General features: G+C 39.9%; 1 long non-coding RNA gene across 1 annotated transcript in view; it reads right to left on the reverse strand.

Moving 5' to 3' along the window:
• Positions 1-975: 975 nt before the first annotated feature.
• LOC106936720 (uncharacterized) overlaps positions 976-24,832 on the reverse strand; it is a 56,315-nt gene continuing 32,458 nt past the window's right edge. Inside the window, exons 2-4 of the long non-coding RNA XR_001422195.1 lie at positions 23,603-23,679; positions 21,054-21,098; positions 976-1,017 (exon numbers count right to left, since the gene is read on the reverse strand). This is a non-coding gene — a long non-coding RNA (uncharacterized LOC106936720). The remainder of the gene's footprint in view (positions 1,018-21,053; positions 21,099-23,602; positions 23,680-24,832) is intronic.

The following is a 24,832-nucleotide window of genomic DNA, read 5'->3' on the forward strand; positions in this document are numbered from 1 at the left end:
GTAGCGGGTGCTATACAGACAGCAATTGAGCAAGACTGCTGACTGCTGTCAAACCTACAGTTATCAGGACGTTACAGCACATTACGGTCACCGAGTTACAGAGGTGGCAAAAAGAGATGCAGGAACTGCAGCCGAACAGGAAGCTATCACTGCATTCTGCAGAAAGAAAGATGATCATAGAGTCCTGTGGAGATCCTGTTACGGCTATAATCAAAAACCCGTTTAAAACAAATAAACAAAAACAAAAAAAAAATACAGATACATGTTTAAATAAATTAGAATCTCCCACAGTTCAATTCACAGTGCCCACCAAAAAAACAGACCCAACTGGCTCCCCAGTGTCTGAATGCACCACTAAAGGGTTTTAGGTGATGTGCCTGGAGCATGGGTCCAGTCGTGAGAGATTGCCTCTGAGCAGGTTTTGAGTGGGGAGCAGCAACCCCAGTGGAATACAAGCTGTTTGGAGCCTCCTTAATCTCTCATCAGCATTAAAAATCTCATTTAAGGAGTTGGCTTGAAGCTATAGGAAGTGCTGTAATAATCTTGCATTGCATTAAACAGAAATTCAGAGAAACTACCCGGGTAACTCTTTTATATAGAATGACACTTTTATAGATATTGGTAAACATTCTATTCTAATATAAAGCTTTAAATAATAAAAAAAAAATGACAGGAGAAAATGGTACGTGTCAGATTGTAATAAATATAAAGGATCAGGCTTAAACTGACATCTCTATGAACTCACGACTACCACACCAAGGTGCAAAACTGATTTCTCATTAAATCCCACAGTGGCCACTTGAAACATTCATAAAACAACTAATCAGCGACAGGACACATATTAAGTGTCACTCACTCACAAGCACGCGCACCGACACCGTAACCGCAGATCACTTCTTAGCATGGGAATGCATTACAAGAAGTAGTTAAGGGCTGCTGTGCTTGCAAGACAATAGCAGGAGCTGCAGACAAAATCTCAAGACACTCACCATATCAACACCATGCAGGGAACCGTCTCTGGAAACAAAGAGAATAAAATAAAGCTCTCAGTGTGGACAGATTCACGCTCTCTCCGTCCACCGTCTGCCTGCACAACATCCACCGTGGCAGCAGCCAAAATAATCCACCGTGCGTCTGTTTCAACCTCTCTCCCTCCCTGCTTCCCTCTCTCTCCCTTTCAACTGCTCTCTCTCTCTCCCTCTCTCGCTCCAGTAATTTCCAGCCCGGTATGTGTGTGCATGTGTGTGTGTGTGTGTCTGTGTCTGCGTGAGCGTGTCTATGACTCGGTAAGGTAACTGCTGAGTCCTCCGGTGTGGTGGATCAAGGGAAGCTGTCTTCTGCATCTTTAAATCAGCACCAAACGAAATGCCTGCAAAGTGATTCAGGTGGGGGGGCAGTGGGCGGGGGGCCAGAAGGGTGGCAGTCCGATCTGCATAGTCAAAAAAGATATCTTTAACTTTATGTGAAATCATCGCTTGAGAGGTCAAATATGCATGTGAATAAGGGGTCAGATATTACTGAATTTCATTTGTCGTAATTCTGTCAAAACAAAAACAATCACAAACAATTGTGCAACTCGGATCTGACATAACTCGTATCCCTCCATTGCAAACTTCTTCTTTTTTTAATCATTCTTTTTTTTTTCTAGATTATTTTGCGAAATTAAACTCAGTTTGAAATTAAATCTCTGCTGAATTTTGGCAACAGGCTATCTGGGATAATGCCGGGAGGGTTTGAAGATTATAAGAAGCGGCAATCACAGACACAATTTATCTCCGGAGACGAGTGGAGCTGATCTTATCTCCAGTAAGCAGCAGCTCCTTGATAAGCTGGGAATATTGCCTGAATGCTTCTTGTTATTAAGGCCAATGCTTTTCAGATTGAGATTTAAGGGACATTATAAAGAGTTTGTTGGGGAGGGGATCTCAGGGCTCCACAAGAAAGAAATAGTCATGCTTTGGATGTGAGAATTGCGTCTTGCTGTTCAAAACCTTTTTAAGGATAATTTTGTGTTCATAACAGTCTAATACCCTGTGTAATGAGCCGTGCTGCAAATTTCAGAAAAGGCCGAATGAATAGAATACTAAAGTGAGACGAACTCAAAAATTAATTACACTGTACCAGAGTTTTCTAACCTGACATTTTTAGATGAAAATTGTGTCTCCAAATGCTGGAAATACCCTTGCAGCAGTGATAATGTCAGCAGTAATGACACAGTTAGTTCAAGGAAGTGCACGTTTAGTATGGCTAACATTGTGGTGAGGCAAAACAAGCATCATGCTGTCTTTGTCTTTTCTCTGGCACAGTTTGCAACTTCCATAAAGCCATTAGAGTTTAATGGAAACAGTCTGGACACAGAGACAGAAGAAAAAACAGAAGGTTGTTAAAGAAAAGACAGGCTATAAAGACTAAAAGAGAGTATTCAGGTCCTGTTCCAAGTGCCTCAAAAGTGTGGGAAACTTCTTTCTGCCAGCTGACTGGCAGTGCGCATCCACATGTTTCAGTGAGGGAGCAGTGTATTGCTTGATGATTTATATAGGAAGAGAAAACGCTAGTACATTTTTGCAGTTTTTAAAGCACAACAAAGCAAGTGGTACGATTGTGGTTGATTAAATATTTCTTAAAAGTTATGCACTTCTTTTGAATAGTCTGACAGCACATAAACGCGTTTGGTGTTGGGATAAATTGAAGATCCTGGCGCTTTGCTGTAAAATGTAACATTCTGACAAAGTCGCACCAAATAACATTTGCGTGTCTTTTACTCAAATATCACGAGAAAGGAGCTTTAACAAACCAAGGGGCCAGTCCGTATTGATCAGCATATAAGCACATGGGTTTAATTTAAATACGAACTAGTTAGAGGATGCAAAATAAATTAAAACTGTGAATTATCTTCTGTTTAAGTAATAAAGTATACAGAAAGTTTTCGGTAAGCTCTCTGTTGCACCAGCAGCTACAGAGCATTGTTCAGCAAATTCAAATGCATGCCGGTCATGTAGGCAGGGAGAAAATTAAGAAAGGACATTGGCTTTAAGAAACGTATGGGCCAGAGGTAACAGAGGTTACCTCTGGAGGTTAAGAAACTAAGGAGTTTAAAAGACAACTTGATGAAGAAACAGTGGTACAGAGTACAATATGAGAAGCACAAAGGAAACTAAATAAAGGAACTCAATCAGCAAATCAGACCAGGTGCTCTCCTTTTGTGTTTTCGTAACAGAGAAAACAAAACTGAATTACTCCAAAGACAATAGCACCAGCAGCAAGACACCTCCAGCAAACAACATATCTGTCAACAGACAGCAACAGTGTTCCTAAAGCCGTTGTGTTCCTGTTCCTTGGTCGTTATTCTCATCTAATTTCCTCTCCACTGACGGTGAAGGTTAGGATCTTCTTTTAGACCAAGGCATTGAGACCCTTTCCAGCAACCTGTGCTTTCTTATTAGTCCTCTCATTTATCTTCTACTGTGGACGTGCCCACCTTTGCACATCTAGAAACGGAAACTCTTCACAATTCTTCTTTGTCAAAACAGCTCAAACTCAATCAGATCGGCTGAAGCGCCTGATCATCAATTGTGAAACTTTGCAACAGATTATCAGATGTGGGCTTTGACAGGGCCAATCTAAGCAATATGTTTTTGAGAAAATATGCCACAGTACCGCTAGGTGTATGTTTAGAGTCCGTGCCTCACTGGAAAGTGAAACTACATACTGGTCTCAAGTTTTCACAGACTATGTTCAGTTATTCTTTCAGGATTACTTATTTAGGTCCATCCATCTCCCAAACAATTTTGACTAGCGTTCCCGAAGCTGCTGGAACCACAGCGGGGAGATGGTGTGCTCTGCATAGAGTTCTGTATAACTCTGCAGTTCTTCCAGAGTTACCATAGGGCTCTTGGTTGCATCTCCTGATGATATTTTCCTGATGGGCTGAATACAGAAACCATACATTCTTGATTTGACATTTGTAAGAGAAGCTCTTTCCATATTCACAGTTATGTATGGACTACTTTGTGTTCATTGAAGTTTGAGGTCATACTGGGGCAAAATGTGAAAAACTCAAAGGGTTATAAATATTGTAGTTTTTGGAAGAAAGTGTATGGGGTCTACTGTTCGATGTTTCTTGCATGCCTGTCCTGCTTTTTGTGTGTAAAAATCCATCATGTTCACCATGCATGGCCTTTCTGGTTCAAAAGCTGCCTGCGGATGAAGAGCACATACCATCAGCCCATTCAGTTATCCGTTTTCAATGATTTTTTTAAGTCATGCATGAACTTTCCTTTATAAACACTTTTTATCCAGTCACTAACCCAACACAATATCTCCAAAGCTTGCAGTAAAACACAGATGGAAGTGGATCTCTACTATATGAAGAGGATATTGAAAAAGGACTAAAACTGGGTCAAATGACATACTCTAGGATGTTTGCCGTCTTACAACTTTAGATATTTCATTCAGAATATATGCATTTTAAAAGAAACATTTCAATTCATTTTTGCATGCAATATTCTGATGTTAACATAGCACGAGGTAATCTTTAATTTTAGTTTTAAGTCTAGTTTATAACCAGAGATGAAGGTTATAAAATCCTGCTAATAGCTGCAAGGCAAGAATCTCAGCAGGGCGCCACAGCACATACATAAAAGGGAATGCTGGATTAAAAATGGGGAAACTTTTAAAACATTTTTCATGGGATGGCTGTGACCGCGCCATTAAAAAACAGTTTGTAGAACTGATAAGTTCTACAAACTGTAGTGACAATTAGCTAACATTTCACAGATGCACTGATGTTTTAAGAGACTTGACACTTTTAAAAAATTTGTTATCAAGTGACAAATTAATACAGAAATTGCTTTGGAATTGAACTAAACTGTATCCAAGCACTGAAGCGTTTCTAACCATTTTCATAACAAAATTTGTTGATAAAAATAATCCTAAAAACACAGTACAGACAGAGAACTAGTTGATGGCATAAAAATACAGATATTTGTGCATACGTGGAAATACAGATGGCTATATGATATTTTGTGAGTTTGACCTACGCAGGTCACCAATAAACAGAAACCGTTGACGTAGCTTTGATCTGTAGGGTTTTAGTCAGAGTTTTGATTGTTTCTGCTTGATTTGTTTTATAAGCTTTGCTGCTTCAGATAATCTGCTTTTGTCCATGTTTCCTAGATCGTTCATGAGTTTGATTCCTCTGCTGTCCTTTACTTGACCTTCACTTAACCTTTATGTCTAAATCAGTTGATAATTAGCTATTTGTATCCAGCAAAGCAGTCACCCCTCCATACCAACATTTCTTAGTAATTTCCATTCTTAAGGTATTTTCGGACTGAGGAAGCGGGTTAGGGTTATCTGCTTAACTCAATTCAGACTCTTTGTTTTTGCTCAGGGGCAACTGATGCCATTCGTAATTTTTATAGCTGCTTTTATAGAGTTTGTCCAGCTTGTTGTGTCAGAGTAAAGCTGTAAAACATTAAAATTACAGATGTTCTTACAATATTGCATGCAAATGACTGCTTTTATGCAGCAATCCAATTAAAATGCCTCATATTCACATTATCTACTGATATGTTGTTAGTGTATGGATTATTATTGCCCTTAATGGCCACACCAAATGTATAGTTTGAGGGGCTGAGGTGCTACTGTGTGGACACATTGTGATAATTGCAAAGAAAAGAGTGAGTAAAACATGGGTACATTTTAAACTGTATTGTCATTGGAATATTGAATGATTATAAAGTTTATAGGGTAAAAATAAAACCCTGTTTCTTAAAAGTGTTTTTATGCATTTCCTGCCATCGCAACATGTTTGCTGAGTTCTGTAACTCACTGTAAGTTAACATCCTATTCTCTCAAAATAATATTCCTGGATGTGTAACCACATCAGTTTGCTTCAGCTGGAAGTTTTCTTCCACAGTTTTGGATCCAAATAAAGAGAGTGTTACTTTAGCAGCAGCCAGACTGCTTATCAGCATTTTGACTTTCTTTACATTCAATATAATGTATGTCTGACAATAACTTCAGGTGACATTTAGGTGCAAAAACTTGCTGTGAGTTAACTAATCGCAAGCAGACTTATAGAGTTTGGATGGAATAACAAAAGAAAAAGTCTGAAAAAACAAAACAAAACCCAAACATTTTAACAGTTGCATCACTGCTGTTTGCCACAACCTTATAGGTGCAACAAAAACTAATTATGTGGAGAGGAATGAGAGCTTTCTGAAACAACTCTATAGATCACTAATGTAAATAATTGTTATAGAAATAGCTTTTAGGGGATAAGTGTACATCAGAGTAACAAAGATGTTCATAACCCGAGCAGAAATTAAGCCTATAATACTGTAAGAATGTTAGCATTTATAAACAGTTTTCACCACAAACTTTTATTTGCAACTGTGATCAGATAGAGGCAGACAAGGCTCACAAAAGAACGCTTTTAAAATCCACCATGGGTTGCTGTTTTTTTTTTTTTTTAGCTCAGAGACTCAAAAACCCCTGTTCTGCACTCAGATAACATTTCTGCTGACTGCTTCCTCCTCAAATCCACATCTTTACTTCAAATACAGAAATCTGATCTTGACACCTTGCTATCACTGGATTTGTCTTTAGTGGAAATGATTTTATGGATTAAAGTGTTTGGAGTTCTAAACATTCATTTGCTTTATGCTTGTTTTTTTTTTCCTTCACACTTTTTAGACTTTTTTTTACATATTCATGTATTTACATGTTACTTTCTACTGTCAGTTAAAAGCATGAACACAAGTGAAAAGTATAAATGTTAATATATGACCTTTAATGTAGCATAAGGTACATTCTGACATGGGAGTTTGGGCTTTTTAGCATTCCTTCTCCCAGCTCATCCTTTAAAACCTCACATAGCCTTTAAAATGCTGTAATCAGCAAACATGCAGCTCTTAGTGTAGCCTACACTGCTTTTTTAGTAAATGTCAGAAGGAAATGTAATCAGCATGTTAGCTGGCTGTTAAGCAATCTCAATGCAACTAATGTTCAGTATTGGAAAGGCAAGAACAGAGAACTAAAAATGGTTCTCTTGGAGATTCAGGCTTCACATAACATAATCTGCGACTGCTGATGATTTATGTATTTATTTCAATTCTTCATGTTGAAGTCTCCGTGTACGTTTAATAAAATTTAGCTTCTTTAGTTTTATTTGTTTTATGTCTCCTGCAAAATAGTATTAAAGTCCTTTGGTGATTACAAGAGAAGAAACGTTATTTTGACATTTAACCCTCCAATGCTCTTAGCACGACGCTCAGAAGAAACACCGCAAATGTCATGGTCGAACAACGGGGAAGTTGTCCCATCAGACCGCCAGTTTCCAAAACCACACACATAAAAAAGCCACGTGGGGTCAGCCTGACCCTGCCAGACCGCCCACAAAGTAAAAAGCTCATGGGGTCCAAATAAAGCTATCTCTTAAGGCTGAGGGAGGTTTAAAGAACAAGAATCAAGGAAAATCAACTCAAATCATCACTAAAGCCTCACAAACATAACTTTAACTAGTAATGTAAACCATTAAATATTTACTCAGCGACTTATGAAATGTTATGTAATTACGGGAACGTCTAGAGGCAACCGCATAAATCTAAAATGGAGTTTGATTTCTACTCCCTTCTATTATGCCAGTAGCAATAATAATATCAAGAAGTAAACACTGAAATTACACTGCAAGTATTTTATTTAAAACATGTGTCAAGAGCTCTGCAATTAAGTGTATATGTGTTTGGAAACTTACAAAATGGGAAAAAGTAGAAAGTAATCAGATGGAATGGCTAAAAAAAAAAAAAACATTATAAAAATACAAGGCAAAATTTCCCAGAGAGCAGGTTCGTATTTCATTGCTGTGAAGGTTAAACTCCTGACTTGTGAGCGAGCTACAGAGGAGTGGCCCATTAAAGCCGTGACATTTCAATAATTGCCTTCAATCCCAGCATCACAGATAATCAAAGTGCCACCCACTAATAACAACACACACACCCACACACACACACACGCGCGCGCGCACACACACACAGAGACGCAATGCGTTAATCACTGAACCTTAATGGTTTATACCATGTACATGAACGTAACCAGCAGATTCTTATCAGCCAGTACAGTTCGGTGCACAAATGATGCGATAATGTTTTAGGCACAAAGTAAAAATGTTTTCATATGTTTTCATGAATATTTGAAGCCACTTTAAAAGCAGAAAAACATTAAATCTCATTGGTGCTTGTGTGGAAGTTGGCTTCAGCTCTTCTGTGAATTCAGGCTGTTTTTCTTCTGCTTTCTCATGCAATCCCACACTGACATAATGTTGAGACCAAAGCTCTGTACCAGGCAGACTGTCTATTGCTGTACTTTTCTTTCTTACTGCTGATGATAACTTTTTTTTATGGCTGCATGTTTGAGTCATCAATGCACGCTGCAGAACAAGCCGCAGATCATATGCCTCCCTAATGGTACGGCCAGACGAAGGAGAATCTAAGCATTAATAAGAGAAAAACTCTTTTCCCTTTAAGCTCTAGATGAAAATTTGCAGTTTTAAAGACATAGTTTGGGATTTTTAAAGGGAGATTAACATAAACGGTTATAAACATTTAATCTTGACCTGCAGTACTGTTTCGGTGTCTGCATTTAATAAAAATCCAGATTAGTTGGTATTGGAGGCTAAAGTTAATGTCTGATCCAACACAGGCCGAGTGGACATCTCTGTCTTAAAGCAGATCCTCTCGTTGTTTTGTTGTTGTTGAAGGCCATAACAGCAGGCAGGAAGAAAAGCAGAACATTACCTCAACACACTGACAGATCCCTTTCAACACCAGCAACTGATATAATTCTGATAACTCTTTAAATTTAAAACTGCATTTTACTCATGTAAATCGGTTCACTTTTGACCGCAGCATACACACAGATGTGTTTCATTCTCATACTGCATCATTATCCCTTTCTTCCTTTAGGCGCTGTCCTGGCACTTGTCAGTTCTCCACTCATTAGTTTTACACAGTTGGCTGCTAACCATTAGCGACTTGGCTGCTTGTTAGCGGGATGGCAACTTCCCTGGTTGCACCTGGACAATTACAAGCATAATTTCATAGATGGAGACCCTAATGCAGCTAACAAGGACTGCAAGAACAGTCAGAGGAATGTTATGGGAAAGGCTGCTGACTAAAAGGCTAAACAAGGATAACTTTTGCTGCTCCTACTCACTTTTTTCTCCCTCTCTTCCTCTTCTGACTGATTAATTCTGGTAGATGTTTTTGATTTAGCTCTAACAATATCAACCTGCCTCTTATTAACTCTTAGAAAAGACAATTAAGAGCTTTTACATTTCGGAATTGACCAATTTACCCGAGAAGCTCTAAAACGTCCTCTTGTATTGTGGTTAATCTTCACAAACAATATTCAGCTGAAAGTACCAGTGCCTTGCAAAAGTTTACATTCACACTGATTATTTTTTTCCGATACTGTCAATTTACAACCACAGATTAAGTGTGACTTATTGAGATTTAAGATTATAGAGCTAAAGTGAAAACGTACGCATGCGTGTGTGGGGGCGAGGTGTGTGTAGGGGGGGGGGGATCACAGGCAAACCACGCTTAATAATCTTGTTGGTATTTTTCATTATACCAATAAAATACATTGCAACTGTTGGATGAAGAATGAGAAAATGTGGAAAAGTTTATGGGACTTGACATCTCTGGCTGCATTGTCTCTGTAAATCTCTTTTTGTACTCCTGAGAAAATTTGATTCAGCAAGACTGAATTTTGCTTCTTCAGCTTATGTTTATTAGCATAACAGAAACAGTAAAATAACATGTTGAAAAGTGGACTTGAGTAATGCACTGGAGACATATCTGCTGCCTGGCACGAAGGTGCAATCCTGCATCCAAGCATCACAAAGAATGAAAATAAAAGCGGGACAAAAGAGAGCGAGAGAAAAAAAAAACAGACTAAACAACAAATGAGAAAGCAGCTGAGCGGTCTAAAAGAAGGTTTTTATCGAACGCTAAGAATGGAGGGCAGATGATGAACACCCAGCCTGCTCTTTTCACTCCGAGGAAATTGCATTTTGGAATATCGAGCAAGCTGTTATGATGAAGTACACAGCCCCTCCCCTCTGTGTGAACACACACACTGACACACGCGCGCGCACACACAAGTGCTCACATTTTATTGTAGCATGTATTGGCGATACAAAAAAGATCATATTTACAGAGCTACACACCCTCACCCACACAAACACGACCACACGTGCATGAAGAAGCTCATTTTGTGTTTTTTTTTCCAAGGACTCCCCACTATTGAAAGAGAGGAAATGAGAGTCGGAGCAAACAGTGAAGGTAACAGAAAACAAGGGAGTGGAGGGGATATCAACAGAGCAGGAAGTGACAAGAAAACAAAGACACAATAAAGGAGCAAGAAGGAGCGAATAAAAAAGAGAGAATATCAGAGTGAGGCTTCCTCTTCTTCTGGCACTGCTATAGTTGTCTTTGATAAGGCAATCAGTGTGTAAAACAAAACAGAAAACATCTTTTCTGCCGTTTAGAGCCAATGGGCCCTTTTCAAACGGCAAACAGGCAGATCATTAATCATGGATGGTGATTGTAAAATGAGTGACAAACAGACACAACATTCAGTCACGGGCACAAGCATCGACTGTGCATTCTGAAGATGGACGGAGTTCCACCGACCGTCCCCGAGTTCCTGTGGACAGCGGCGCACAGATGCAGACATGCACGCATACAGAGAAAAACACAAGCTATAATTTTGCAGCTTATCTTTGTTTACATAAATACAGCAGCAACTATAAAATTATACAGAGAGCTCTCAGGTACGGGCTGTACGCAGTCGGCTCGCAATCACGCCAAAACCCATGCCTGCGTGAGCACACACAAAACGTACACATCTACACGCGTGCAAACGGGTCATGGAGAAGTGGCTGTCACTGTGATTGGTTCCTGCTGCCGAGGGCAAACCCACAATACCCAATTATCTGTCATTATACACCACGGCAGCTCCTGCGGTCTGGAAGCCGTATTTCTCTGTGCACGTATGCGTGAGTGCGTGTGTGTGTCAACGCGGGAGAGATTGGCAAATTGCTAGTTATATATTTCAGCATGCTAAAAGACGAGAGGGGAGATGCGGAGGAGGAGGAGCAGGCCAAGTCGAAATATGCAGAGCGAATATAAAAGGAGGCAAAGAGAGATTGATTATTATTTTTGACAGCTGTAGAGGAGATGGGATCACAGGGAGCCGGAGACCTCCGAGGAGCTGCGTGCCGATGACAGATGTTTGGTGACCAGGACGCGCCAGTTGCGGCGCGGCCAAGAGTGTTGAAGGCCACAGATTGAAGAGCTCAGTCAGAGTATGACTGATATTCCATCATGTATGAACAGCATGTGACTGAGCTGTGTGACCAGCGTGAAGAGAATCTGAGAAATACCTTGGAATTCGTCTCAAAGAGCTCGCAGAACAAAGGCCAATATGCCTGCTGTTGCTCAGAGACACAATCTGTCATTAAGATATCACGCTCGATTTCACTTGGTCTTGGTATCTGAAGTTTGTACCAAGTTAAAACGCTTCCTATGTCCCCTAGGTTTGAGGGTTTTCTTTTTTCAGTGAGCTACTCTGGTTGGAGTTCAAAGAAAAAAAAATAAATCCTGTCTTCAGATCTTTAAATCCACCTACTTGTTGATTCCAAACTGCTTAGAGATCCCCTCATTTATCAGCCCGTCATCATTTACTTTATCTTGGCAAATAAAATGTTGCTTTTGCTTTGCTCTGGTGGTATTGTACAAACCTACATCCTTTGCTCTTCATGTTTTAAAAATCTCACATAAAGTTCAAGTTTTTAAAGCAGCTCTACAACAGCTTCTCATGTTGCCGTGTATGCTGCTATATCTCATATCAGATGCATTTTGTACACTATGTTTACTGGGACTGAAGGGTATAACGTGTATATTGTACTACTGTGTCAAGCTGGGCACTTTTGCCATCTGATTTTCTAATGGTTTGGTATTTGATGATCACCTCACCATCAGGGGATAAAAGTTGATCAGTTCCTCCACTGCATGTGTTCATGGGAAGTTAATAATATCCTTGCTGCTAGATTTGAGTAGCACTTACATCAGTTCTGCAGCAGTGATGCTTGTGTATTATGTTAGCTACATGGCATGTTCAAAATAGAGCTGGTGATCACATGGCACATCCTTGCGTATCATCTGCACAAGAAGGCAATGATTGAGCTTTACTTAGCTTTGGCAGTGTTTATTCCCGATTGAATAGAAAGGAAAGATGGATAGTGTGATGGGCATACGAAGACGTGGACTGGTAGTAAATTCTAGAACTCACAGAGCTGGTATGTGAAGGATAAGAAAGCATGAATGCAAAAATGTGTCAAGGTAAAGTGGTAGTTAGTATTCCTGCCTCACTTACTGTCTCCATACAAGTCTGTCTGTGTGAAGTTTGTTTTTTCCTATGGGACTCTTTGACTTCAATTTGGGTATTCCTCCCACGGCCCAAACAGTTACATGTAAGCATTCGCTAGCTTATTCAGCAACAGGACAGTGCATAGTCACTGCAAAAAAAAAAAAAAAAAAGTCTCCTCAAGAATCCTCCAGGCATTGACCTAGTTGTCAAACTCCCAATATCCTAACCCAGTTAAGGATTTACCAGGAGTGGTAAAAACAAGTTAAATGTACGCAGGAACTTACAACCCAATAGAGATAACCTGAATTATATCCTGTTTTCTTTTACTAACGACAACCTTTGCACTTTTTCTTCCCTTCTTCATACAGTGTGAATGTATGCGTTTGGCACATGCCACATTTCAACGCCGGTTAGGGAGAGTAAAGTCCTTCAGGCATTATGGATGCTAATCTGAGCCCAGTCATGGCAGTAAGCCTTAACAACTCTAATGTAATGAGGAGAGGACAGTGAAGGCCATCAATTCAGTTATTAAGTACTTTTCGTTCTGCCCCTTGGAGTGCTTAAGAATTGGTGCCAGAACCGTAATCTAGACAAGTTTCTGTCTTTGTGATGGTGTTGAGAGCTCTTTGACAAGAGAAAATATGAAGTGTGTCTTTTTACGTTCCGAATACAAGAACATGTGATTTCAAACTGAATATACATTGTGGACCATGAGATCAGAAGTCAGAAAAAAAAAATAAAATACACGATCCCTTCGTAAAATCTCTATGACCTTCAGTTCATAATGTTCTAGATCAATAATTGATTGCTAAAGCTTCTTTGCTGCTCTATTGAACCGTCTTCCTATTCAAACTTGAGCAATGCTCAATCATGACATGAAAGTCATCATACCATCCGTCTCAAAATAAATCCATCTTACTGTACACTCATAACACACATCTGATGTGTGTGTGCGTGTGTGTGTGTGTGTGCGTGTGTGTGTGTGTGTAAGTGTTTGTGAAGTCTGACACTGATCTGTCCCTGCCTGTTTTACAGCTATGCTTCTATAATCCCCATCCTAATCCACTGCCTGTGTGTGCGTCTGTATTTGTGTATCAGTTTATGTTTGTGCTTGTGACGCATGGTGTTTAAAAATTACAGCTTTCAGCGGCGCCTCTTTTTGCTATGCCCTCCCCCTGTCCCCCCCACTTGATGTGCAGTACTGCAGATAGGAGCCGTGGCCCTCAATCTAAGCTCTCCTCGCCATCGAACCACTCAGCACGATGGCCTGGGCTCAACGATTCTGCAGCCAATATCTCCATTACTATTTTCCATCCACAGAAAACACACGGTGACAACTGGATGGCTGAGGGTAATATTGCTTCTAAATGATCTGTTGAAATGGGTGCAGTGACATAGGAGGAAAAAGGCCAATGCTGGTGAGGAACTGGTGATTACTGCTGCATATGTCTTTCTGTCCCTGAAGGTATTTCTGGCTCCAGAACAGCATGTTTTTTGGCCTGCGGTTGCTGGCTAGGCATTCAATCCGGCGTCAAATGATTCTGCAGTAGTCAGGGGTATTTATCAGTTCCGGCACAGCTGTAAACATAACACCTGAGAGGACATGAGGATTTTCACTGAGTGTGCTGAAAACAGGGAGCAACCCACACATTCAGCCTTTGCCCAAGTGCACAGTAAAAGAAGAAGAAAACATAAAAAAATCACTTTAACTCATTGTATTCCCTAATCCGCAGAGTTCATAATTCCTCAGTTTTTCAAGTTAACTTTACAGATCGATATGTTATTGTGGACTGTGAACTGGACGTCTGCTGCAGCCTTTCACAGCCTCAGTACAAGAGAAGCACAGAGAAAAGACGAGTTATTTGAAAACTCAAAAGTTTGACCTATTTTCAATCAGTAAACACACCATGCTAAGCGCTACAAGGTTTGACTGACTGCAACACTGTTTGCTGTGGATGCTGTCTTGGGGGACAAAGACTCAAACTTTGCAATTTTCTTTTGCATTGTGGTGTAGCTAATATTAAACTGTGTTTCAGAGCTATCTTTTCTGAATGCCTGTAGTGTAGTCACTCTTAGTGCAAGAGAGAACAAGACATTCAGTAGATAACAGAAAGGGTGAACTGAGTATGAAATTCGAGTCCATTTCTGATATTCTCCCCACAGGCTTTGAAAAATAAAAGAACCGGCATGATGATAAATTCCCATTTAGGATGTAAAAGTTGATCTTCATTCTTTTATTTTTAGTGTTTTTTAATGTATTCACTCTTCAACATACTGTTTCACAGTAAATAATACCTTAAAAACATAGCATCCAGCATTCTCAATGCTCTTTCTTATATGAGGTTGGTAAAGGGTTCAGCGAGAAACAAACTATTTTTCACTGACCATTGTTCCGGTCAGAAATTGTGGTCCTCCACAGTCCATACAGTGATTAAAATCAATTCACTCTTGTAATAGTCTGCAGGGGTCTCCCTGGGAGAGATAATTGACTTGTCAGCTCCAACAGAATGAGGGTAACCCATTGCTTCTGGCTGGGCTAAAGGATTCAGTCACCTTTTTTAACGGGTGGACCCGAGTTTAAAATCCTAAAAGTATTTTGTTGTAAAATGTTGGTATTCTTTTCAACAAGCGATGTTTTTTTCTCCTTCTTTTACTGACTTTGCACGTCAGTATTAGGAAATAAACGTGAACCTTCTTACTATGGCAAATTAAGTTAGGAGGTGAGAAGAAATTCAGCTTGTATACCTTGTGTGAGAAGATGAGAAGAAGATGTCTAACCTTGGAGCCCCAGCAGAGCACCGTGTTAGTGGAGGAGCTGAAGAAAACCAAGCAGAAACTGGCAGCAGCAGCCAGGCAACAGAGCATTCAAGCAGAGTGTAACGGATCTTTTGCAGCTTGAGTAGAACGGCCAAAATGTTAGAGTATGCTTGATATATTCTGCAGTGAGTGGGAGAAATCAAGTGTGAAGCAGCAACACAGGTTAAGCTGACTGCCCGAATTAGCTTGCAGCTCATTTGTGAAAACACAAATAAGCATTTTAAAAGTTTTTTTTTTTCTTTTTGGAATTGGACAATCAAAGAGCAAGACATAAATTATTGTAGATTATTCTACAAATTCCAGACTTCTTTTTTAAAACCCAGTTTGTAGCCTGTAACTTATACATGAAGACAAAAAAAAAATCCTTGCATTCCAGTTCAATATCACGCATCGCCTTGTCTTGTGAGCTGGATGTATTGCTACAGCTCTAGATATACCAAGTATAAGTCGCAGTCCCTTTCCATATTGGAGTTACTCTGCTCTTGCATGACAGAGTACCAGTACGGGACAGTATAGTAGTTGAAACCTTTTTAAAAACATCATTCCATAAATCCAGTTTCCAGCCACGTGATGTTGCAAAGCTGTATAAAAGACGAGTCAAACAAATGTTGTTGGTCTAGTCTTAAAAACTGACTGAGGCTATAGTAGGGAATGCTGCTTTGTGCAGCTACGTTTTAAGGATGTATGTGAATCATGTGAGCCCAAGTTAGAAAACAACTGATGGACAATGCAACATGGAAAAACTGAAAATTAGTTTTTTCTTTTTTTTTTGATCATGTCTTTTAACCCTTGTGTTTAGAAATGGGGTCCAACCGACCCCACACCCGTAAAACTTGTATCATTTGCCACAGTCCACGCACGCACAAGGGTTAAGTTACAGTAAATGAGGAACGAGAGAAGGGTCCGGTCGTAGTAAAACCAGTCATGTTGTGCTTTTATGTTCTTAGGGTCTTTAGTCCAAATGGACACCGGGGCACTTCATGGAGCGACTCAGCCTTTTCAGCATTTAAGAACTGCTCTTGATAGCGAGCAGAGAGAGGAGTAAGAGGTTGATGAGTGAAGCCCTCAGCAACGGTAATCCCATTAGTGCTGTACTGGATGGTAAGCTCTCCACTAATGAGTGATGAGTGTGTATGTGTGTCCCATGTGCGCATGTACCCAGTATGTGCGTGTGAGTACTGCCGAGTCCTGCTGAGGCTATCCTAATTATCAGACGTGACTCACGTGAGGGTAATTACAGCACATGGAACACTGGGAACAAGGCTACAGCTGACCCAAAAATCTTCAACACTAATGAAGCGATAGCACTCGCAGAGTCCACGCAGGCACACATTCTGTTCTCACATCTAGCTGAGACATAGGGACCAAAATTGCGAGTCAGTAAGACAGGCAAGAGGACAGAAAGGGGACAAACGTTTCCTTCAGACTGCATTAGCGAGAGCAGTGAGATTTAGGAAAAGCTGTCAAGAGACCCTCGGCCTTGTTCCTGTATGAACTAATCTGGCAGCACTCTGTTCTTTGTCATATCTGGCCACAGCTCTACACTACTTTGGTCTGCTCCCACAGCCGCGGATTAAGCTTGGCTACCCGAGACTAAATTCTCTATTGAGGAATCATCTAAGTGTAATCCGTCTGTGAAGCCATCCCTGTATAGTACAGCATATTATTTCTTTCACAATGACTATTTTACACACCACGCTCTGGAGATGCATGCGGACATGCACAAGAATGGTTTTGCCGTGTGTTGGCATGGGAGCGTGAGGGTTTCTTTAATTTGTTACCCAAAAAAAGATTGGTTCACCTGAGGCAGCTCACATGGGAACACATTAACTAAACCTAGGTATAGGATATTCTCCAGCTGTCATTTGTTTAACTTTCAGTAACACTCTTATTTAAATGTCCAGAATCACTTTTACTGAGGCTTTTATTTTATGCGTTTTCTCTTTTAACGTCTGTTATCTATAGGATTTGTGTTAAAAACGATCATGACTGCATAACAGGGCCATGAAAAATACCCATAAAGATTATTCTGTTTTTAATTTTTTTTTTGTGTCGTGCTCTTTACATGACTGTGGACGATTATTGCTTCACTTTTGAAACAAGAATCACCCGTTTAAGATCACCTGTTTCATCATTAGAGTTAAGTTCAGATTTTTACAACAAAACTCAATGACTGCCTTTCATAGCAGGCAGATGCTTCATTGTTACATCTGGTTGCTTCTACTGGTTTAAACATTGGTTTGAAAAGCTCTAGAGCATGTGTTTACAGTTGTAATAGCTCTTCAGACCATAGCCACTTCTGGTAACTTAAAATGGTAATATTTATTTTCAGAAACAGATGAGTCTATGTTTCTGTATGTACTGTTTGGGTTTATTGAACATGAATAAACACCATATGCTCTCTGTGACAGATTACCAGACATCCTTGCTGACTTACTCCTAAAAAAAAAAAAACATCACCCACCTAATTTTAGTTCCTTGCTCTTTCACTATTTCCAATGATATCAGATTAACTAAATGTAGGTTTGTGACCGACTCATTCCTAATGTCTTGTATTCACAAAGAAACAGCGTGGGATGAGGGAACATAAGATCAAGCTGCTTGAATGGGTATAAGAAAGACCTTGGAAACCACCTGTGATACCACTAAGGTATCTGGTCCAAGTGGAATTTAATTTATATTTGATGAGTGGGAAGCTGCATCACAGCAGCCTAATTCTCAATGCTCTATTCCCAAGGCTTTGGCAAGAGTCTAACTACAAAGGAGCGAGGCATCATTCAAGGTCCACGGCTTTGCTTTTATTGTCAGGAGGAATCAAGAGGATGATTCAGGTGACCTGTGTGTGGGCATGTTCTCTCTGCTACCTTGGCCTGTTCACTTACATCTGTGAAAGATTTATTAACATTCCTGAACTTCTTTCTGAGATGAAAAACTACAGTCACAAAAGAAATTGCTTGGAGTCGTGTTAGAACAAGGACGGAGTATATTTTCTTCCAATGGGTTTGTAAAACATCAAATGTGTAATTTGTACTGTGAAGAATATGTTTATGGTTGATTAGGTCACAGATTTATCTTTCCGTAAAGAAAATGCATTTAAGAGAATATCTTAATGCATTTCTGATGTTAGTTGATTTCTTTTGGAAAGTTGGTGCTATTAGAATGTCAGATAACTTCCTGTTAGCTCCTCTAGAGGGCACGAGCAAAAAAAGAGCCCTAACCAGACAATGGTACTATAGGGACTTTCTGAGCTTCAAATAATGTTATAATGTTATTTCCTCATCAGTGTTGCTGTGATTTATTCCTGCATGTCTGAGAAATCCTTGAATCTTGCAGAGCAGCCACTCGGAGGTGTCCCAACGCCTGCGCCATTTTACCCAAAGCTCCTCCTTGGAGCTGCAGTCTCCAGCAGAGTTTCCTCCCTGCAGAGCGCCCCTCACCCATGTCTTCCCCATTTAGCCCCATTAGACTAGTGACAGCAGCAATTAGCAAACAACTGGTGGAAATGCGAATCTGCTGATTGTCATTCAAACTACTTCTCAGTCCAACTCTCCTAAGAAAGGTTGCGAATGGAATCAGGGGGAAAACTGTTGTTACGACATCCAGAAGGGAAAGTTCTGGAAAGGGTAGGAGCTTCTTAAAGGAAACAGAAGCCAATTTCAAGGTATCAGATATGGCTATGATGTGAAGTTAAATTTCTATTAAGCAATGTTTTATATATATATATATATATATATATATATATATATATATATATATATATATATATATATATATATATATATATATATATATGTTCATTGTATATTTTTAGAACAACTTAAAGTAACATAGTTAACTGGTTGTGCTCTAAAATGGCACTATGTGCCAGGAAAGTACAAAATAGCATGGGATGTAGAGAATGATTTAGAGGATTCAACACAACATGATGTCCTGTTGTTATAATATTATAATTTTATAACAAGGAAGTCTCTGTCATCCTCCTGAAGGAAGGGTGGTTTATGGTTTTTAGGACATTAAAAAGGCTGGTGGATGGGACAGATCTACGTCAGTGGTAAACAGCTCCAGTCCTCTGGGGCCGGTGTCTTGCAACCTTTAGATTTTTTTTAGATTGAATTATGTAGTCAAGTTCTCCAGAGACCCGCCAATGACCGGCTTATCTGACTCAGATATATTGAAGCAGAGACACAACTAAAAGTTGAAGGACGCTGGCACTCTAGGACTTGAGATGTCAGACCCTGATCTACTTTTAAGTGTACTAATAAATCACAAATGTGGGCAGGACATCAATTTTGACAACTTAAGAAGCTTTAAAACCATCTTTAAGTCTATGAACATGAATTTGGAAAACAAACAAAAAAATCTAGACTGTCCTGTCTGTTTTATCATTTTAGGGAAGCTGGGTACAGAATGGACTTACATTTTCTGTGATGTAAGACTGGGAACTTCGACTATGTCTTCAAGGCCTGGTGTCCTGCATCGTTTAGATCTGTCCCTGGTCCAGCACAGCTGAATTCAGTGGTTGAATTATCTCCTCAGTTTGCAGTCAAGTTCTCCAGTGTCCTGCCAATGACCTCATTATTTAACACAGGTGTATTAAAGCCGAGACACATCTAAAAGCTGCAAGACACCAGCCCTCAAGGCCTGAAGCTGAAGATCCCTGGTGTAAGGTCATAGGGAATTTGTAGCTTTTCAAAATAAAAGCTTGAGTTCAGTCGCATTTATGAATAGTTAAGGCAAAAAGTGCTCATTTATATGAATTTATGAAATGTTCAGCAGCCGAAGCGTTTATAATTCAAATTAGTTTGCTATTTGGCATATTGGAATGGTCTAGTTAAGCAAAAAAACAAACAAACAAAAAAAAACAAACACATTTTTAGTATTAATAAAGACAGAAAAAGATTTATTTGCAAACTATGTGTTTATTTTAGTGTGTTTGCTACTCCAAATTTGCTATACTGACATTGTATGTGTATTTTGATCTCCAGAATAACATAATACTAGCTAGTTGGTTGTTTGAATATTTTGTTGATTATGTTAAAGCCCAACTAGGGATAAATGGAAAAGCAATAAACTCTTTGCTTAGCAAAATAAGGGGGCCCTACACTGAAACTAGTCAAACTGTATCATCAATATTAAAATGATATTCTACCCTGTTCTATATCTTAACTTTGCAATATGTGTTTAAGTCGCTGTATGTGCGAGGTATTTTGTCTGCTGGCGTGAGCTCACACATCGTTTCTTTGACGGCGCAATGAACCGAAAAGCAATGAAGGGCGACCCACTAATTTGTGTGTATGCGTCTGATGCAAAGCAGGATACCCTCAGCCCACACGTTGGCTGTCACAGTTCCTACGTCTTATTGACTCCTACACCGACAGAGAGTTGATGTTTGTCTGTCTGCCTGAGTGCATTTGTGAGTTATCTTGATCAAATTCCCAATTACACAGATGAGTGGCTCTTTAACGTTGGATTCCCCATACAGATAAACACTTATATCACATCCACTCTCTTACAAAGTACAAACACAGACACACAAATGAGCCTCACAGGCCAGAGGCACCAGGCACTTCATTTCCCATTCCGCCCCCTTCTGCACCCTCGTATTCCTCTCTGGTCTCCCCAACACTCAATCCACAGTCACTATAGCAACCTCACAAAGAGCTACTAGCAGTCAAGCCGATCATGTCACTGCAACATCAGTCAGGGGACGGAGGTGCACGCCTCCAAATCGACTGACTGCATACAGCGGCTCCCTCCCTCTCGTTGCGCGGAAACCGACAAAACCAAACATACCGTACCTTTGCTCATGTTTCATCCTCGCCGTTGAAGTTTGAATGTGGGAGCTGAAAGAGAACAGAGAAGACATGTTTGGACAATTGAATACTCATCAAAAAAATCATATTGATTGGTGTGTCCTCTTTCCTTCCTGTCCTACAAAAAATGATTTGCTTCAAAACATGTAGTGATGATGAGGCAGACAGAGAACTAGATAGGGGGGCCTATGAAGGTGCTATCTGTTCAAAGGGGCCATTCAAGAGCGTTCCTGTTAGGTACGTTACTCTGCTGCCACCTGTAGATTACACCCGGTACTTCCTCCATCCATCCATCCATCCATCCATCCTTCATCTTATCCTTGCAGGGTGGTGGGGCACCCAGTAACTCCACATGCAGAAAGTCTTAAGAATGTGAACTTCTACAACAAAGGCTCAAATGTAACTTACTGAAGATAAAAAAAAAGGAGTAGATGAGTTGTGCACTAGACAAAGATTTGATGTTTAACATGCTGTTTGATTCCGAAAAAATCCCCCATGATACTATCTTTCTGCCTTCTGCGTACAGTACAGAGGAGTACCAGTGAAGCAATCAGCTCGCCTCAAAATCCTCAGCACATCATCCAAGAATACGTTCAAAGAGTTTGATCAAATCTCTGAGTCTGCTTTTCTTTTCTTTGTACTTCAGAGGCTCGATAGCCAAAATGAGTCAAGCGCAAACTCAAATTCCAGCCAGCCTCAGAACGGAGAAAGTGGCACTCAGAGCAGCAACACGCACCAGCTTCATGCGGCTTCTGCATCTTTAAAACAAACTGGGAAAGGATGAGCGAATGCTTTATTTTTAGAGCAGTGACGCTATGCAAACTTGAACACTAACACGGGAAGAAGGCTCAGCGATGCGTTGGAGAGCCGCGTATTCAATAATGTATCAGAGGCAGCAGTTTTTAAAGACAGCTGGGGATCGCCGCTCTGTCTTGTCTTGTCTCTTTGCATGTCTTTTCCTGCCTTCTGTCCACTGCGGATGGCAGCAGATTTGCCTCTCCTGGGGGCTGGTGATGTTTGGTTAAACTTTAATCCTGTCGACAGTGTCTTCACTCACTTTCTGTTCCCGAGAATCAAGTCTTCCTCCGTGTTCCCTTTCTTCAGTCAGTGTCTCAGAGCAAACATGTTCTCCATATCCCTTTGTTTTTGTATTTCTAGAGCTGACACAAGGTATTGTGGGGTTTTTTTTATGTGCATTTAAGCATAGCAAGCCAAGTGTTTTGTATAGCACATGATGAAAACAACAGACTGAAATTAGTGATGTTTCAGTTATTTTTAATCAAAGGCAACTGCAAACAAATGGGCTTTTATTTAAAGGAACTCTGCTTATGCATCTTTATGGTTTTCTGGGAGTTTTTTTTAAAAATAGAGGAGCGTAAAACTTGAACGCTGCTTCTCCATGTTTGGTTCTGATTTTAAGGATGCAGAGTAGACGTGAACCAGAAGACCCAAGTGGTATGGAGGGTTGATACAACGATTACAGATCTTCCACACTACACTGGAAAGACAACAATTAAATTGACTGATCACAGAATCAAATGGTCACTTTATCCTCCCGGAGTTGACAAAACATTTATTGAGGCCCTGGGCAGAATTTGATTTGGGGACCCACTTCCAGTTAAATCGCCTCAGTTATAGCTATATTGGTCTTTACAACTGGGGATCAAATATAATTTAAATTTATTTCTTTACTTTTTGGGTGTGACCTTCATATCATACCTCTTTTAAATATGTATTAGTAATTTCTGAAGAGGTTTTTTTTTTAATACAGACCCACTAGAGTAGAAGGAAAGAACAATTTAATTATCTGGGCTTATATTTTTTGTTTTTACACTTATTTATTTGCAGTAATAGTGTGCATGAAATGGAACTTCAGCATAGACACAAGCAGCAGAATTTACTTACTTGCGATATTAAGTTATGACTCTCGACATAACCAAATTATAATAAAGGTATAATCATAGATACTTTAAATTTAAAATAAAAAAAACATTGCATTCTTTGAATTTTGATGTCCAGAGACTATTTTAATACAAAAGAAAATTGGGTTCATTCTTGATAAAAGTAACTCCAAATCCGACATTTTAAGCAGTAAATTATTGCCCCTATTCGGGTACTGCTGTTATAAAACTCCTTTTAGCAAACTACAAGCAGACCATCTCTTACAAGCTTCTTACACATTGATGCTCTGTAAATGGAAAAATTGTATCGTGCTGTTTCATGCAATTTGAAAATGAAAAATATTTTCAACTTCACTCCATATGATTGTTTTAATAATAAAGATACTGATAACATTAATATGATTAGTAACTATGTCAAATTATTTCTCATGTAGTAGTCGAAAAAACACTTTGATCATTTTTGCCGTTTTTGTTTACAGTTTCCGTGTACATACTTTTATACTGAAAAGTGCTATTCATAAATGCAAATGCCTGCTGTGTGCAAATCAGTAAGGAAACAAATCTGCATTGGAGAGTGAAAGTTGAAGAATATGTTCACGTTTCTGTTTTAGCAACACCGTGATCAGTGCTTACCTTGCTTCAGTACACAGATTCACGTTGCTGCTTCATCCTTGAGGAATAAAAGAGCACGAAATCTCCCCAGAATTCTCCTACAAGACACAAGAAGAGGTAGAGACAGAAAGAGGGGGAGGGGGGGAGAGAAATGAGAAGAAAAGAAAAAAAAGTGGGAAAGGGATTAGGAACAGTGCCTCAGTCTTTCAGAACTCAGAGCTTTTAAAGCCAAGTCTCACTTTCTAAAAGTTCCCTGTATTTCTGACTGCGTGTGTGTGTGTGTGTGTGTGTGTGTGTGTGTGTGTGTAAAACTCTGGGCACGTTCATGTTTACAGCATTCAAGCCGAGACTTTTTTTTTTTTTTTTTTTCCACAGCGAAGCCAGAGTTCAACGACTGAGTTGTTCCAAAAGCAGTCTGGGTCAAATGGACAGCCCTGGCTCAACTCCTACAGTGGGAGCTTTTAAGGCTTTTAGGGCCTTCCACAGCAGCAGTGTGCAAATCTTGCAGACTGTGAGGGGGAGAAGGGGCTGAATAAAAAGGGTAAAAAAAAAAACAAGACAAGGTGGGAAAAGCATACTGCACTTGAGTACAGGAAGCACACACTGATGGGTGAGGAGAGTGGGCGGGGTGTTGTATTAGGACACAGGTGGGTGCTCGAGCACAGAGGTGTGTGAAATGTGAATACAACAACACGCCGACATACACACAACATCCAGACATCACTCTTCAGTGTTTTCCAGTGTTTGGTCACTGCATTGACCCGAGACTCTTATTCAATATTCGTGGTACGGCAGAGTGCACTGAGACACAGCAAAAAAAAAAAAAAAAAGAGAAAAATCACTTCAGATGTGGAGAGGGTCTCAGAGGATTAGAAACGGGTCCACAGTTATTCTTGTCATGACATCATGGCAAAACTACACAACTGAAAGCATCTAAAACATGTAAAAATTAAACCTTTGAAGGATTTTATCGTAGTAAATAGCTACCATATAAAAGTTTGACACATTTCACCCACAACACACCTGTAATTTTACACTAGAACAAACGGTAATGGTTCTTTTCACCACTGATTGGTTGCAATCTGCCTCTGGCTAACAGAGAGATAACATGCCATAGCAAGCAGCCGCCACCAGTCTGCGCTGTTACACCACTCCTGCATTCGTGCCGCTGACCGACTTAACAAACCGGGCCAGTAGATGATGGCAGCATACACTAAAATGCAGGGATTTCATGAAGGAAACATGATGAGT

The sequence above is a fragment of the Poecilia latipinna genome, unplaced genomic scaffold (assembly GCF_001443285.1).
Source record: "Poecilia latipinna isolate Pla-1442-1.1 unplaced genomic scaffold, P_latipinna-1.0 Scaffold2204, whole genome shotgun sequence".
Lineage (NCBI taxonomy): Eukaryota > Metazoa > Chordata > Actinopteri > Cyprinodontiformes > Poeciliidae > Poecilia > Poecilia latipinna.